Source organism: Gracilinanus agilis, chromosome 2, assembly GCF_016433145.1.
Source record: "Gracilinanus agilis isolate LMUSP501 chromosome 2, AgileGrace, whole genome shotgun sequence".
In the NCBI taxonomy this organism is placed as follows: domain Eukaryota; kingdom Metazoa; phylum Chordata; class Mammalia; order Didelphimorphia; family Didelphidae; genus Gracilinanus; species Gracilinanus agilis.
In genome coordinates this window covers 402977748-402991386 of record NC_058131.1, presented here as the reverse complement: position 1 = coordinate 402991386, position 13639 = coordinate 402977748, and the positions used below count along the sequence as shown (strand labels likewise).

The window sequence follows — 13639 nt, the reverse complement described above, 5'->3', positions numbered from 1 at the left end:
AAGGAAGGAAGGAAGGAAGGAAGGAAGGAAGGAAGGAAGGAAGGAAGGAAGGAAGGAAGGAAGGAAGGAAGGCTTACCAGTAACATGCACTCTGGAGCAGATACAAAAAGAGAGTTCCTGCCTTCAGGATGCTTACATTCTAATAGGGAAAGAAAACACACAAAAGGAAAACAAGGAATTCCTCTCAAGGAATGGAAATGAAGGTAATTGGTGGACTAATTTTGAAAGATAAAGATTAGGAGAGAGGGTGTTCGATAAATACTGATCCGCTGGGCCCCTCCACAAACGAAGGCATCAGGAAAACCTCATAAATAAGGAAAGTGGGCGGGTCTTGTGGAGAGATATTCCATAGAGAGTGGGACTAGTGGTAGTCTGCCTGTCTACCTGTAGAATGTAATGGGGGAAAGGGGGTTCTTTTGGTTCAATATATTAAAAGATGGTCACCAGAGGACTGAACAATTATCAATCCTCAATTAAGAATAATCTCAAGTCAAAATTGACTTTTATGGAAATTTATTTACAATTAAGAAGAGAGAGAGGAAATCAGGAAATAAGAATCTAACCCAGTAGGTAATTTACTACGATCCTCTAATTAATCCAAGCAGATCCAAAGAGGTGCTGGGTTCTAAGGGAAATTCTGGGATGAGTAAACAATAGGAAGAACAAACGCAGGAAGTCCGGAGACAGTCAGAAACTAGGTGGCAGGGCTAGGTTCTGAAGTGGTTAGCTGCAGGTGAGTAAACACTGGAGAAACTCAATCTGTCTGAGGTCAGAGGAATGAAGCAGTGACTAACTCCTCCCCTCCCCCTCTTTAGCTAAAGTTTCCTTTTTGAAATTGATAGTCAATTTCTGAGGGTTGGGATGTGTCAAGAATCCTTTAGTAGCAAACCGGTTGTAGGTCTGTATGGATTTCAGAAGACCATTCTTGAGAGTAAATTGACTTCCTATAGCAAAACGAATCTGAAGAATCTAGAGTCTGTGCATTTTCCTTTATGTCAAGGGTGTTCAAACTCAGGGTAGGAGTAAGGATCGGGAGAAGTCATGTCTTTTCAGATCTCTGGGTACATGCTTCACATCTGTTAAGTAGGGTTTGTAAAAATGTTTGAGATTTGCTTGAACAAACTACTTTAAGAACAAACCACTACTTGTCAAAACCCAGGTCCTTTAGGTTAAAACCGCACTACCACCACTGCTCACCATTCTCCCCCAATCCAACTCTTTAGAGTAAGTACACAAGGTTTTCCATCTTCAGAATTTAGATAATGTATGCAAAATACCTTAAAAGCCCCAAATCAATGGGAAAGATTAATATTGATTTTTCTTCCCCCCCCCCAATCTCTAGGTTGAGTGCATATGAGAAATAGTGGAGGGGGTTTTATTCTTTCTGCTGTTGTTTTTAATTTTTAATATATTTTATTTAGTTCACTAAATATTTTCCAATTACATGTAAAAAGTTTTAACATTCATTTAAAAACCTGAGTTTCAAATTCTTTACCTCCTTCCCTTCAAGTATCTATGAGAGGTCATACAAAACGTATTACTTATTCTATATTGCTTGCTTCCATTGTTAAGGAAGATGATTTTTATTTTTAATTACTCAATTCCTCTTAGGAAAGAGAGAGCAGAAACCAGAGAAAGAGTAAGTAGCCCAGGTGAGGTGCGGATCTCTGGGAGAAAGGTCGGCCTCAACCACACCCCCTAGAGAAATGTCAATTGCCCAGCTCTGGCCATGCGCTCGCACACGCGCGCAAACTCCAGGGAGCAGCAGAGCCCAGTGCGCGTCCCAGTCCCGCCCCACCCCACCTCCTATCTTCCCGCTCCTGGCATCCCAGAGCCTCCGGCGAGTTCGGTAAACGAAGCCGGAGGGGGAGCTGTGACGTCAGCTCCTTGGCCCCGCCCCATCTCGTAACTAGGGTGATCCCGTGACTCCGACCCCAGTTTCCTTCCCCCTCCCCCAGGAGGGCGCTCGGCTGACGTCAGTGCCCGGTGCTCCGGCGTTAGAGGCAGCAGGTGCGGTGTGCGCTCGCGTTCGTTCTTCAGTCTCTCGTTCCGCGTCCGTGGGAAGGAGGTAACGAGTGGCCGCTGCTCTATCGGAGGTGAATTCTCTCGTCGGGTGCCCATCCTTCTCTTTCTCCGAAGACAGGAGGGGAGCCCCTAGCTAGGGGAGCGCGGGACTGGCCCGTGGGAGGCGTCGTGCTTTAGGTTCCCTGTTCGGCTGTGTGGGCTGAGGGTCTGCGGCTGGGGGCGCGGGGCGGAGCCTGAGCTCCCGGCGGGTGCGGGGAGGATGCTGCGGGGACAAAGGGGCTCAGCAGGGCCCAGAGGTCCCAGTCCTAGGGAGCAGGGGGAGGAGGGCTCCTTTGAGTCTGGGCTTGGGGCCGACAAAGTTGGATCAGTTGTGGTGGGACTGGGAGCTGCAGGAGGGGAGCGGAGAAGACTCGTTCTGGGGAAAGTCTCGGGCCAGAAGCTGCTAAGGACCGAGCTTTGTTGAAGATGGGGAGACGGGGTCTTCCCCACCCCCCTCCCCAGTAGATTCCGGGATGGCTTTGGGGCTTAGGGAAATGGGTGTTCGACTTCATAGGGTAAAGTTATGTGTTTGGCGAGGAAAGCTCGAGGGATTTTTTTTTTTCTCCCAGAAGGGCAGGGTGACTGAGGATGAAATAAACATCCTATCAGTTTCCCAGTAATTGTAGGCGCCCAAGCTCCTTTCACTTCAGTTTTGAGGGTTTGATTGTCTTTCCTGACCGCTGGCCCCAGTATGCACTTCCTCTGTGTTAGTAGAAGTTGTTGAGCCTGACCTCCGAAAAAGAGCCGAGACTATACCAAATAATAGCAAAACGGAGACATTAGAGAAAAGGCAAGCCTAAAAGCTTAAGAACTGAACCTGTTGTGTTGAGGGGCGGGATGAAGTTCACCTTGATACTTGGAAAGGTTAGAGGGGAAAGGAGTCCTTTGCAAAGACCTTGTCCATGGAATGATTCATTTTGCAGTAGTTGTTGATAATATTTAAAATAATGCAATTTAACTTCTCATACTTTCATCTCTACTTTTTGAGTCTGGGGAGAATTTCTTTGATTTGACAAGCTTTTTTCGTGTCAGTGATGGGCTGGGTAGCCCTACATTTTTCGGTTAAATGACCGAAGAATTACCGAAAAATAAAAGATCCTAAACTAGGACTTGCCACACCCCATCTCCAGGGATATTAACGTGAGGGAAATGGATATCTGTGCCCCATATATCTCAGAAGTATCCAGATGTGATTCCATGGTGATTTCTTTTAAAATATAACCGGCTAGAACTAGGGTTCAACTTAGTTTTTAAAACATTTGTTATGCTGTAGTCAAAGCTTTGTTTCAGGCTCCGAACTGAGGATGCACTATTAAAAAAAATAGTTCCTGCTCTCAAAGAGCTTATTCTAGAGGGGTGAGTGGGGCGAAAGGGGATCTGGGGTTTGGGGAATCAATTTATACATAAACTGAAAACAAGATGATTTGAGGAAAGATATTATGGCTTGAATTTTTAAAAAAATCTTAAAATCCATTCTTTATTAATGTGGTATTTAGTTTCTATTTTTGAATAATTTCCTTGATAAGATTTAGCAAATAATGTCTCATAAAGCTTAAGAGATCTGTGCCCCCCAACTGTTTTGATTTTAATTAGTTTGTACTAATAACCTGTTCTTAGGACTTTTTGAGAAATGATTCAATAATGTTTTACCAACTGCTCCCAGAAATAGCCGACGAGTATTTATTGGAAAAGTCTGGATCCTGGGAGGGTAATGGGGGGGAGGGGTCTTCTTGTGAACACTTCAAAAAGGAATTTACATATCCTTTTTTAAAATGCACTAGGATCTGAACTCCAGCTGGGAGAAGCACTTAGCATTTGTGTATCATCCTCCCACCCATTCCCCCTCCCTCTTACTATGTAAGAGCTACTTAAAGAGCATTATGCATTCTTTATAAATGGAGCCCGATATGTTTTTTCTACCCTCTGAAAGCCTCACTATAAAATAATGAGGTTGGACTAAATGATCTTTGGAGGCATTGTGGTAGGTTAAAAAGAACAGACTTGGGAGACAGGAATTCATTTTTGACACTCACTAACTAGCTTTCTGACTGCACAAACTCATTTAACTTTTCTGAATTTGTTTTCTCATTTTTCTGTCAGTCAATAAACAGTTTATTAAGTGCCTGTTACACAGCAGTAAGTGCTGGGGAAACCAGGAAAAAAGAAAGTTTCTGCTCTCAAGGGACTCTCAGTCTTGATAATATGCAGCAGCTTTATTCAATATAAGCTATGTACAGGACAAATTGGAAGGGAATGGGAAAGGAATCTTGTAAAAAGGGAGATTTTAGATGGGTCTCTGAGGCAGCCTGGGAAGCTGAGAGACAGAAATGAGGCAGGAAACATTTCAGGTATGGGGAACTGCCAGTGAAAATTCAGAGTTGGGGAAGTGGGGGTGGGGCAAGTTATGAAGGGCTGTGAATACAAAACTGGGTTTTAAGTATTTGATCCTGAAGGGAATGTTGAGTATGGGGGGTTGGAGGGGAGTGTGTGGGACCAGGTCGGGGCCTGAATCTAAAGACAGCCGAGTGGAGGATGAACTGGATTGGAGAGCAATTTAAAGCAGGGAGACCACTAGAAGACTGCTGAATTAAGTAGCCGGGGTTTGAAGTGAGGAAGACCCAATTGGCATCATCGATTGGGGGTGGCAGTGTAATGGGAAGGAAGGGAACACATGTGAGCAGGTATATTGTGAAGGTAAAATCAACCGGACTTGGCAACTGATCAGATATGGGCAGTTAGGGGTAGACTGTGAGAATGAGGATTGAGGATGAAATCTAGGTTTCAAGCCTGGATAACTGGAAGGATCACTTCGTCAGTAAAAGGGAAGTTAGGAAGAGGGGAAAGTTTAAGGGAAAGATTTTAAGTTCAGTTTTGAACATGTTGAGTTTACAATGTCAACAGGACATATATTTGAGATGACCAATAGGCAACTGGAGATATGAGATTGGAGATCAGCAAAGAGGTTAGGGAAATAATCTTTCTTGATTTGAGAACTGAGAATCGGCAACATAGAGAAGATAATTGAATCCTCTGGTGCTGATGAGATCGACAAGTGTAATTGTGGAGAGGCCCACTGACAGAGCCCTGTGAGACACCCATAGTTAATGGAGCATGACTTAGATGAATCAGCAAAGGAGCTGAGAAGTGGGATTAAGAATACTTGAACTGCTTACATCACAGGCTTGTGAAATAAGTGGTTTGTAATATAGACTGTTATCTTCTAAGGTCTCTTCCCTAAAATTCTGTCTGAAGATAACTGCCTATCATTCTAAAGCCCAGTAACTTCTCTTTTTCCTGATGGAAAGTAGATTTTTTTAAAAGTATTACCACTAGTTTGCTTTGTTTGCTGTGATGAAAGTTAAACACTATAAAAGAGAACCAGAAATCCAGTGAGCTTTGGAGAAGTAATTTAATGCCTTATAGTTATTTCCAGGAAAGAGGTACTTTACCCTCCTTTTCTTCCTGTCCCCAATGCTTAGCACTGGGCCTAGCACATTGTAAGCACTTAACTGGAGATGATGGACAGGTTATGTTTTGTGATCCTGTGCTTCAGGACCCCATTTGGGGTTTTCTTGGCAAATGTACATACTGAAGTAGTTTGCGATTTCCTTCTCCAACTCATTCTGTAGGGTAAGTGACTTGCCCAGTGTCACACAATTAGTAAGTGTATGAGATGAGGAACTGAGACTGAGGAACTCCGGAAGAAGAGTCTTTCTGACTCCAAGTCCAGAGTTCTATCCATTGAGCCACCTAGCTGCCTCTTTAATGCAGGGATTTTTAACCTTTTAAGTGCAATGGCCTCTTTGGCAGACTATCAAAACCTACAGACTCCTCAGAATAATGTTTTAAAATGCATTAAAAATAGGGTTATAAAGGAAACAAATTATACATTTTGGGATATTAAAATATTGAAATACAGTTACCATAATATCTAAAAAAACAAGTTCACAGACACCAGGTTAGGAATCCCTGAATGTCTTTAGGGTCCCTTCTTTCATCAACATTCTTTGTCATTCTAAGCATGTAAGACATGGGAGGATACATTAAAAGCTAATGACAGAATATCCTAGCTAATGTTTAACAGTATAGATTTCAGAGAAGAACTAGAAATCTCTTAAAATATCCTTTGCAGAAAAAAAGCCTCCAAAAGCAACTTTAACTGTGTGTAAACATGCTTAAGAAACTCCACCATAGAAGCAGGTTGAAGAAGCCTTTGTCACTATCTTTGTCCAGCAACACTTGGATTTTTTACAAGAACTCCAAAGGAGATGACTTGAGAATGATTGGAAATTAGACTCCTAGTCACATTAAATTGGCATGCATTCTTTCCAGATGGTTTCCAAAACAAATGGTTTATTTGATAACATCCTAGTAGGCCATCTACTAGTAAATATTTTCAAAAGGAAGTGTTGTTTTTTGTTTGTTTGTTTTTCAAAATAAGAATTGCCTTTGGGGCAGAAGCAGTGAAGTAGGGCAACATTTTTTTGGGAAATTTTCCATAGGCTGATTGATAACTCTGTCACCCTTCCCCTGCCCTCCTAACTTTCCTACTATTGGTCAAAAGTTGAAGACTTGGTAGAGTAGGGAAAATATTTATGTACTTTGTGCCCTTAAGTTTTCTAAGCAGGAAGTCTCTTACACAGGGGCTCAAGACCAAAAAGAATGCTTCTTTAAGAGTCTGACCTGATCAGTCAGTCACCACAGGGCTTAGTGTTGAAGAGGCTAGAAATGGGGAAAGAGGAAAGAAACAGCTTGAATTATGTTTCTAGCCTTTAATACGGGTCACTGGTCACATAAGACTTTCTCTCATCTATAAATACAGGGATTATAGTCATTTAACTACTTTTCAGGAATGTTAGAAGGAATTAATGAAATACTTACACTTAAACATTACCAAAACAGAATTATTTTCGATCTATAGTGTTAAATGTTGAGATGTTTTTTTTAAATTGTTTTGAAATTGCACTAACTAGATATAAGTTTGTCACTGCTATTGATTAGCCTAATTTAAGATCTAGAAAATGTTTAACTTCATTTCCTGATTTGATCTTTTTATTAAATATATAATTGGCTCAAATGTCAGCAAGTTCAGCTTCTGGATCTATTAAATTATTTAAGCTATCAGTAGGTAAAAGCATTAATTAGATTGCCTTTAGCTTTATAATCTTCTTAGTATTTGCCACAGAAACTTTTTATTTTGGACTATGTATCTGGTTTAAACAAGTATATTAGAGGGCAACCAAGCAAGTATCCTCATTCCAAAAGGAATGTTTAAGTCTGTTAGACTGGGAGAGTCCAAAGTAGAATAATGCTAATTCCAAGGACCATGATGAATAAAGTCTTTTCTTACACTTTTTAGCAGTAGTAGGTCTGCCATTAATTTGCCTTATTTGTTATATGACTTGGGACACATGAACTATCTGGAGCTATCCAGACTTTACAAGTAAGACATTACACTTTTTGATATATAACAGAGTTGGCTCCAGTTGACAGATGGGGAAAATGAGTCACAAAGAGAATAAATGAGTCCTTTAATTCACCTAGCAAACATTCATGAGGATAAAGATTAGAGTTTTGAGTTCCATTTGCTAGGCTTTGATTCCTCATACTAGACCAAGAATGTTAATTATACATTTAGATGAAATGGGCAGTAATTAGAAAGGAAGGGGATAATTGGGCCTGAACCCAGTCCAGAGGTGTAAATTCCTTTTTGGGTATTCCTGTGCTGGGAACACTGGGAAATGAGATAAGGCACACCTTAAGGAATCACATGGAATACTATTGGGAATTGGACACCTATAAAGGTATCTAATTATAAAATTCTGAATTCCAAAAGAAATTTATCTTCTTTTAGAGCTCTTATAAAAAGCACCTGAGTAGCTAAATAGAGATACCCAGTGAAAAGCACTTCACCAACCTATTTATTTCTCTGATAGAGGAGGGGTCTGAACTGAGAGAACAGAGGATTTAAGATTATGTAGCTTACAGCTCAAGAATAAGTAGAATAGTTTGCACTTTTTAAAGCACTTCAAGTTTAAGGGTAAAATTTAAAGAAATGATCCAGAGAAATTGTTCTTTGGAGTGGGAGGAGGAAATTCTTTCCTTTTAAAAATGATTTATTCAAACGTACTTATTACCAGCTCCCAAAAAAGTGCTTAGGTAACACAAAATAATCATTAACAAAGCCACTAAAAGGACTGACCTGGAAAATACTTCATAAAAACATTAGTGGGATGTGGAATTAGGTAAATAAGTTCCCATCCAGCATTCACATTTTTCGGTGGCTAAGTAGAATAGCCAGAACATCAAGGATTTGAAGAAAGGAAGCTACAGAGATGCTACTGGAATTTATGAGTAAAATTCAGTATTAAGAGCTAGCCAGAGTCTTTATAGACCACTCTAGGTCAAAGGATTCATTTTATAGATGAGGACAGTGAGGGCCTCAGAGAAATTAAGTGACTTACTTTTATCAGAGTAGGAAATAACAGCTAGGATTCAAATCCAGGTCCCCATACTCTTTCTACCTCACAATTTGTGGTTAAAGTTGAAAAACCCTGAAGAAAAGGGACTGAACAAGACAGGATTAGCTCTAAACGAAATTTGAACAAGTAGAAGCAAAGTTTATACTTTCTTTAGTCTCCTCTGTGTCCCTGCCACCTATTGAGAGTATACACAAGCTACCTATGCTCTGGCTTCATTGGGTCCCAAAGATTGATGGTCTTTTCATGGAAATTCCCTTGATTTCTTCCCTTTTACTGTAGTCTTTTGAAGAGATAGTCCTTCTCCATGTCAAGGCTAATGCCTCTGTCTGTACCCATTCTCTTATTCATTTTCTTGTACCCATCAGTCATCTCCCTTTTCTCTGTAATCTTCAAATCTCACCTATCTGTTGTATTTGCTGCCTCCAAAACTGGCTACATCTCCTGGCCCTTAAAATTTCACTTTACGCAGACTTGCCCTCTATTTGTCAAATTTTTGGAAAAATATGCCCACCTAGTTTACTGCTTTCACTTCTTTATTCACTTCTCAATCTCTTATACTTTGGCCTTAATTATTCATTTGAAATTTCCCTCTCCAAAGATACCAGTGATTTTTTAAAAATTGCCAAATCCAGTCATTTTTTTCTCTTCAATTAGCTTTTCTGGCTTCTTTGTATTATTTGACACTGTTGACTGTTCCTTTTTGGATACTCTCTGACTTTTCCCATTCACCATTCTCTCCCTAAATATATGATCATTGTGTTCTTTTCAAGTTCATCCATACTCTGCTCCTGACATATAAAAGTGCCTCAAGGCTCTATCTTGTATTCTCTTCCTTCCCCTTTCTACATTCTCTTGGTGACCTTGTTTAGTACCTGTGAATTCACTTGTCAGTTTTATGCAGATAATTATATAGATCTATCTATCTACTATATTGTCTCTTTCCTGAGGGCCACTCCCAATCAATCAATCAATCAATATTCATTAAGCATTTACTTTGTGCCAGGCACTATGCAAAGTGCTACCTTCATGTCACCAACTGCCTGTTGTACATTTTAAACTAGATATCCCTGATAGACTTAAATTAGAAATCCCTTAAATTAGATATCTCAAACCCAACATGTCCAAAATAGAATTTATTATTTTTTTCACCCCAACTCATTTCCCCCCTTCCTAACTTTCTTATTTCTTTCAAGGGTACCACCATCCTTGTAGTCACTCAGGTTTACAACTTCAGTCATCCTCAGTTCCACTTTTCTTCACTCTAGATTCTATCACTGCAACATCTCTTTGGTAGCTTTGCTTCTATCCATTCATTCATTCAATGAACAGTTATTTTAAGCATTTGTGATGTGCTAGGTGCTGTGCTAAGCACTAGGGATAAAGAGGCAAAACCCAGGCCCTGCCCTCAAGGAGCTCCCAGTCTAATGAAGTGTTATGATTAAAAATAATAATTTCCTTCTTACAGAAGAAAGACAACATGCAAACAAATAGATCAAGCAAACTGTATACAGGCTAAATAGGAAATGATCTAACAGAGAGAAAGTACTGGAATCAAGAGTAGTTAGAGAAGGCTTCCTATAGAAGATGAAATTTAAAGGAAGCCAGGGAGGTCGGTAGTTAGAGCAGAAGAGGGAGAGCATTCTGGTCATGGAAGACCGACAGAAAATGCCCAGAGCAGAGAAAATGGAGAAAATGGAGTGTGTTCTTCGTGGAACAGCCAGGAGGTTGGTGTCACTGAATCAAAAAAATAAGGGTATTAGGGAGTAAGGTGTGTTGGAACTATAAAGGTTGGAGAGAGCTAAGTTATAAAAGGCTTTGAATGACAAACAACTTTTTGTATTTGGACCTGGAGGCAATAGTCAGTGGAATTTATCATCATACCTCTGTTTTTTGGAAAATTACTTTAGCGATTAAATTAAGAATTGATTGGAATTGGGAGAGACTTGAGGCAGGAAGACCCTCCAGCAGGCTTTTGCAATAATCAAAGTAAATAATAATATGCCTACACTAGATTAGTAACCATGTCTGAGGACTGAGGGGGCAGTTTTGAGAGATGTTTCAGGAAATGAAATTGACAGACCTTGGCAACAGCTTGGATATTGGGGAAAATAATGAGGAAGCTGGGATGACTCCCAGGTTGCAAGGCTATGGGGCTAGGAAGATGGTAGGGGGGAGGGATGGTTTAGAAGGAAAGTTAATGAGATCTGTTTTGTACATATTAAGTTTAAGGTGTTTATCTGACATCCAGTTTAAATTGTCTGCAAGGCAGTTGGAGGTGTGGGATCAGTAGAGAGATTGGGGCAGGATTGGTAGATAGGAGAATCCTTAGCACAAAAAATAGTAATTAGTCCTTGAGGGCTGATGAGATTATCAAGGGAAGTGGTTTAGAGGGAGAAGAGAAATAGGAACCAGGATCCTGAGGGATGCCTCATGGTTGGAGTGTGTGATCTGGGGGAGGATCCAGCAAAGGAGACAGAAAAGGAGAGGTCAGCAGATGGGTAGGAGGAAAACCAGGATAGAGTGACCTGAAGACTTAGAAGAAAATATCAAGGAGAAAATGATTGTGTGAAAGGCAGCAGAGGTCAAGGAGTTTGAGGATTGAGAAAAGGCTATTGAATTTGGCCACTAAGATCATTAGTAATTTTGGAGAAAGTTTTGGGGGAATGATAAGGTCAAGAACTCGGATTATAAGGGGTTAAGAGTGAGAGGAAAGTGGAAGTATGTATTGTAGATAGTTTTTTAAGAAGAATTTAGCTACAAAGAGCAAAAGAGATAAAGGCCAAGAATTAGCAGGGATAGAAGCGTTAAGTGAGGGTTTTTCAAGATAGGGGAGAGCTGGGCATGTTTGTAGGCAGTAGAAAATAAGCTGAGAGAGATTGAAAATGAAAATAATGAAAGAGTGAGCGGCAATCATAAGAGGTGGACAATCTGTTGGAGAAGGTGAAATGTAATGGGACAAGTAAAGGAGTTAGCTTTGATAATCACTTTATCATGTGAAACTGGGATGGAGGGACATTACCTAAATATTAGGAGATGAAGAAGAGAGAAGGGGGAATGCCCTCAGGGTTTTTATTCTGTAAACTTTGAGGCAAGGTTCTCAGCTGAGAGAGTAGGAGCTATGGGAGGTTTGAGGAAGGGTGAAAGGGTTTGGAAAAGCCACTGTGGAGAGTGGGATAATGGGTTGATAAGGGAGGTATTATCAGATTGCCTAGCAACAATAAAGGCACAATTGAGGTTATGTAACATAAATTTGTAGTGGGCCTACTCAGAATGGCGTGTGATTTTTCTCCACTTTCATTTAGCAGTACATGTGTAGGCATGAAGGTTACAAATGGTGGGAGTGACCAAGGCTAAGAATTGGCTAGGTGCAATTGGAGATGATAACAGGGCCAGGGATTCAAGAGAGGACAGTGTAGAGTTGAATTGGTTCACCAAGGAATCAAGATGGGAAGAAGAGGAAAGATGCCAGGGAAATGGCCTGGGAGAGAAGACAAGACATTGGAGGTCCCAGTGGGGGTGAAGAATAAGGGAAGGCAGCATAAGAGGTAAAAAGTGAGTAGATCATGGCCAGATAAAGGTATTTCAAAATTCTTGAGCTTGGAGATAGTATATTTGTGGGTAATGGCTAGACCAAAGGTATGGCCATCTTTTGTTTGTGGCTGAGGTGGGGTGAAGTACCTACTTATGTGAAATGAGAAGGTTGAGAAACTGAGTGGTTAGACTATTTGAGGGAGAATCAGTATGCATGTCTCCTAGTATAATGACAGGAGTTGGGGAGGAGAGAAGATTAATAGACCAGATATCCAACTCATTGAGGAAGGAAAGGAAATTACCTTGGGGGTGGGGTCCTGTAGATAACAGCTACCAGGATTTTCATTGGGTGATACATATAAATTGCATGAACTTCCAATGAAGAGGGATCACTGAATGAATGGGGAAATGACAGTTGAACCAAGGAGAACTGAGCAAAGGTGCAGCCAGTCCTGGAAAGGATGGCCAAGCAGGCTGTATCATCAAGGAGAGCCAAGTTTCAGTGTACTAATAGATGGAAGGAATGGGAGAGGAATAGAGATTTTAAGATGAAGGCAAGTACATTCCGGAGGGCACAGTGAAAGGGCTAGCTAGAGTTAGAATAAAACTTTGGGGTGGGAGGGTTGAGGGAGATAGGCAGGAGGAATCTAGTGGTAGAGGGTGTGGAGTGGGTTTTGGATGATGACCTACTAGAATTGGGTCACTGGTCTATGAAAGATAGAACCAAGTCTGGGAATGTGCTTCATTGAGTGGAGGGTTTCACTCCTCTACCCTCAAAGGACAAATGGATGCAGCAGGAGGTCTGAAGTTGAAAGGAAGGTTGTTCTTTGCACTTGAGGTTCTCTACATCCCAATAAGGAAACTGGTTTCGCACCAGGTGGTGGAAAATGCCTTGTGCTGGAACAGATGGAAGGGGTTGCTTTGGGACAGATGGAAGCTGCCAGGCATGCCCCAAACAGCCTTCCCTCAGGAAATAATTCAGCCAACACTCAATTCAAGTTCTTAATATTTCAGCTAAATTAGTCTTCCTTCTCTGCAATCCATTCTCCATATAGTTGCCAAAGTGATGTTCCTAAAGCATAGATCTGACCACTCCCTCTGTTTAGCTTTTAAAGTTTTTCACTTACCTTTCCAGGTTATTATATATTTTTTTCTTCACAAACTATGATCTATATTCATGACCATCTCTTTTCTATCTCTACCCTATGCATAAGCTATCTCCTAGGTCTGGAGTATACCATCATCTCCATGTCTTAGAATTCCTCATTACTTTCAAAACTCAGCTCCAGAGTCACCTCTCCTACACAAGGCCATTCCTCATCCTCTTACCTAATGTTTTATTTCTGAAATTGCCTTGCATTTGTTTTGTATGTACTTCTATATGTACAGGTTGTCCCTTGATAGAATGTAAACTCCTTGAAGGCAGGAATAACCCCTTTTTTAATCTTCATGTTTTCTGTGCCTGGCCAAATAATAGATGCTTAATTATTCATCAAAACTCTTGAATTGGTTCTCTTCCTAAAGGCTCTACTACTAATCATCGCCGATAAATAAATTCAAGC

General features: G+C 40.7%; 1 protein-coding gene across 1 annotated transcript in view; it reads left to right on the top strand.

Moving 5' to 3' along the window:
- Positions 1-1968: 1968 nt before the first annotated feature.
- The window catches only part of CYSTM1 (cysteine rich transmembrane module containing 1), a 114309-nt gene continuing 102638 nt past the window's right edge, over positions 1969-13639 (top strand). The window contains exon 1 of the mRNA XM_044664551.1: positions 1969-2096. The gene's annotated coding sequence lies outside the window, so the exon portion shown is untranslated. The remainder of the gene's footprint in view (positions 2097-13639) is intronic.